Source organism: Psammomys obesus, unplaced genomic scaffold, assembly GCF_907164565.1.
Source record: "Psammomys obesus unplaced genomic scaffold, mPsaObe1.curated_primary_1811, whole genome shotgun sequence".
Classification (NCBI taxonomy): Eukaryota; Metazoa; Chordata; class Mammalia; order Rodentia; family Muridae; genus Psammomys; species Psammomys obesus.
The window spans coordinates 30825495-30829876 of NW_026585504.1; the positions used below are offsets into that span (position 1 = coordinate 30825495).

General features: G+C 45.2%; 1 protein-coding gene across 1 annotated transcript in view; it reads left to right on the forward strand.

Annotated features, from left to right (window-relative positions):
* Positions 1-4115: 4115 nt before the first annotated feature.
* Positions 4116-4382, forward strand: part of Caprin1 (cell cycle associated protein 1) — a 38439-nt gene continuing 38172 nt past the window's right edge. The window contains exon 1 of the mRNA XM_055599629.1: positions 4116-4277. The gene's annotated coding sequence lies outside the window, so the exon portion shown is untranslated. The remainder of the gene's footprint in view (positions 4278-4382) is intronic.

Genomic DNA, 4382 nt, shown 5'->3' on the forward strand with positions numbered 1-4382 from the left:
AAACCATGGCATTAGCAGTTGATTCAAAGTAAAGCAGCTGGACCAATTTTACTAAGTATTTCTGTTATTCAACATCACTATGGAAACCTCAGAATGCTGTGGTCTCAGGGATTTTAGTGAATATCAGCTTGGGAAATCTGGGTTGTTAGAATATACTATTGTGCATAGTACCAGGTTTGAGAACACTTGACAAGTGCTTTCCACCAGTGTTTTGTACTCTCCTTTGGGTTTCCTTAGAACACCTTTTATACTTTTTCACTAATAATTTTTTTTTTCAAGACAGGGTTTCTCTGTGTAGCCTTGGCTGTCCTAGACTCTTTGTAGACCAGGCTGGCCTCGAACTCAGAACTACCTGCCTCTGCCTCCCTGAATGCTAGGTTCTAATGGAGGAAAAAAAAAATGGTTAAAATACAGCAGTGATTTAAAGTTTTGCATAAACATCCTTTCTGTCAAACAGGAAACAGGCATATTTGGTTGAGATCATTGCATTTCTTTAGACAGAAAGTCAGCTTTACTAAACACACAGCTTTCCCTTAAATGCATTGTTTTCTAGACTTGCTGACAGTGCAAGAATATCAGAGCAGAAAGAAGAGAGACTGAAGATGACAGATTATGGAACGTGAAACTGCAACAGCTACATATGTTCACAAAATATTTTGCGTACAGAGTTACCCAACCAGGTCTCTTGCTCCTCTGTTGAATGGTATGCCATGTAACTCTGGCGTTTGTTGCATGTCTGGGGAGTTTGACTTTTAGAGCCAGGCATGGTGATATGTGCCTGGAATCTCATCCCTCAGGAGGCTTTGTAGGAGTATAGTAATTTCAAACTGGCTTGAGCTGTTTTAGCAGCCCCCATTTCCCACTACTAGAGAGACTTCTGATTTTTTAAGTTTTCCCAGACAGGGTTTCTCTATGTAACAGCCCTGGCTGTCCTGGAACTCGCTCTGTAGACCAGGCTGACCTCACTCACAGAGCTCCTCTTGCCTTTACCTCCAGAGTGCTGGGGTTAGAGGCATGGCACACCACTGCCCGGCAATATCTCGATGGTCTTATAGCACAGTATTCAACAGCTTCTCTGGCAGTCTGGTCTACTGAGCAACTACTCTGGGTAGAGCCCTCTTTTAAGGCAGGGACTTGAAAATTTCATTACAGAAGAGGATTATGTATTTTACATTTGTTTTTGACTTTTGGGGGGAAGTGTATTTATGGCACGAACATTCCACTGAAAGCACCTGAAGATCAGAAATTAACTTTCTGGAATCCATTTTCTTTCTACCATGTGGTTCTTGGAGACCAAACTTGGGTGGTCAGACATGGGGCAAGTGCTTTTTCTCACTGAGCCATCTTGCTGGCTTGCATTTTAGATGTTGCACACTCTGTCACAGTGACTTAACTCTGATTTGCTGTGGCATGAAAGTCACTGTAGGAAATATATGAATAGATGCAGATATGGTCCAATAAATCTTTATAAAAACAAATGGATCTGGGAGACCGCTTAATGGGTAGGAGCATTTATTTTCTAAACAATGAGGACCTGAGTTTAAATCTCCAGCACACATGTAAAAAAGTTGAGCATGGCTGTTTGTGTCTGTGACCCCAATGCTGGGGTCAGTCAGGAGGATCTTCAGAGTTCTTTGGCCAGCCTAGCCAAAATAGCGAGTTTCCCTTACCAAGAGAGATAAGGCAATAGGGCACAGACAACGGTCCTCCTTTGTCTCTACATGCTTGGGTACAGCTCACCTGTCCACATGCATATCACATATACTTAAAACCTCAAAACAAAAATTAGATGTAGGGCCATTTGCTTGGAGGCAAGCTCCTTGGCCAATGAGCCACCTTGCTGTCTCTGGCTTTCATACTTTGGCATCCATCAGAATTATCCACAGAACATGTTCAAACAGATTGTTAGGCTCTATGCTGGAGGCTTCTGATCTTGTAGGTCTGTGGAGAATTTGTCGACTGGAGTAATTAATGTCTGATCTTAAAGTCAAGTTCTGCATTATCAAACAATTTTTCAAAACTCTTGAAAATTCTCAAGACTTTTGTTAAAATGCACATGAATTCAGTAGGTTTGGGTTGGAGGTCAGTGATAGCGACATTGGTCTGATTATGCTTGGATTTACATGTAACAAAGGATCATGTCTGTCTCTAGATACTAGAATATTTTTATCATGGTGCTAAATAGTTTACTTAAGTCTAATCTTAGGTTAACTTTTACTCTTCTCATATTTGACATACAACTGGTTAGCAAATCTTGGTTCTACTATTACAATGCAAAATGAATCTGACCCTTATCACCTTCACTGGTTTTGCAATTACAATCTATAATGTATCCAACTCAACTTGGTTTGTTCCTGGTTTTGGCTACACCACTGTGGGATGGCTGATTTCAACAGCCCATCCCTTATTAGTCTTTTGGCTTGTTTTTTATTTAGCCTCTCACCTACAGTACATACTTCTTGAAAATTTTTTATATTGCCGTACATTTTTAAAAATTTACTTTTTGGTTTTTCAAGACAGTTTCTCTGTGTAGCCCTGGCTGTCCTGGAACTCACTCTGTAGATTTGCCTGCCTATGCTTCCTAAGTGATGGGATTAAAGGTCTGTTCCACCACCGACCTGCTGGCTGCAGTAATTTAAAACACAGGTGGATGAAACTAACATTCCTCACTTCGTTCAGCAAATACTGAATTCAGGCCCATTTTATGTCTTTAATTACCTACTCCTTGCTCTAGCCACTGTGGAACCTATTAAGATTTTATTTTGATAGGATCTCACTATGTTGCTCTTACTTGGCTTGGAATTTACCAGGTATACGAGGCTAGTCGAGCTCACTAGCTTGGATTAAAGGCAGGGGCGCACACATCTAGAAAAGTCCTCCTCTAAGCCTTCCTTGCTTCCTTCCTCCAATCCTGGCTCCTATGTACCCAGCAAGGCTTTCACTGGCCACCACCCTTTTTCTTCCGTTAGTTTCCTTTTTATTTTTGTGCACACCAACCCCTACAAACTCAATGAAAAAATCTGTTGTGTTCATCATCCCTAGCACTGAAGATTTCCTACTATGCCACAAGGTGCTCAATAAATATTTAAATGTTCAGGTTAAGATAACTGGAACATCTCAAGGCCACGGGCTCCTGCTGCAGTTTCTCCAGGCTCCCGCAGGAAATACTGGTGCCAGCCAGTATTATTCATTGTAATCCCCAGGGAACAGTGACTTTGATAGAATCCTCTTCTAAATATCCTTTTCATGGAATTTAAATTATAAATTGGTCATTTACTGTTCTTACACAACATTATGTTGAATTTCCACGGATCATATTCCTTTTAGTACACTTCTGCAGAGCTCTCGTTTTTTTTTTGTTTTGTACTCATTATCCACCCCCATTTTGCCCACTCCCACCCTGAAATAATTATCTTGGCTAAAAGTCCCCCCGCCCCCCATCTAGCATAGTCTTTAAAGTTTTGGGTAAAATCTAAAACAAAGGGGGGAAAGCTGAGTAATTCATGATAGGGCCTAGTGGTTATCTCAGGGTAGGTGAAGACGGCTTTTAACATGACTGGGGTTATTTTAGGGCATCAAAAAAGCCATTAAGGATGCTCATTCTCCATGCATTCTACAGAGAATGCCTAGGTTACTGGAAAATTGTTATGTGGCAAGTTGTCTTTTTTTCAGACCTTTTAGGGCGAGTTTGCTCGCTCTGCATATAGAAGGAATTCTAGAAGCCGGGATTGCACCACCCACTCCACGCACCCCTTACTTGCAGAAACCTTTGCCCCCTCCCCCTCCCCCCTCCAAATAAGGGCTCTACAAGGGGCAGTCCCCAGCTCCGGAGCCTGAGGCTTGACACCTATTGTCCCTGTTTGGATGTCAAGCGATTTCGCCTGAAGGACCCCGGTTTAGATTTCACTCAGAAATGAAGGGACCGCTGCAGCGGCCTCCGTGGGGGTTGGTGTCCGGGTCGGAAGCGCCGCAGGAACCCGGCGCAGAGGTTCAGGCCGGGCGGGGACGCGGTGCGGAGACCTTTCCCGACAGGCGTTCACACCGGGCAGCCCCGGCGGCTTGCAGGCCCTCGCTCCCGCCCCCCCTCGCCTCCGAGCGCTGGCTGGCTAAGTCCCTCCCGCGCCGGCTCTCGTCCCACTAGGAGCAGCTCAGTGCAGCGGGGACAGGGCGAAGCGGTCTGCGCCCACGGAGCGCACGTCTCTTGCTCGCAACGCAGCGCTTCCCTTGCCCCCCTCGGCTGCCCACTCCAGACGTCCAGCGGATCCCGCCCGCGCACGGTGAGCGCCGTCCCGGACCGAGGCGCCGAAGGGGAAGGAGGCCGCTGCTCCCGAGTGTCCTTCCTACCTCCAGAGCGGCTGGAGGGGCTCGCTCCAGCCCTCCCC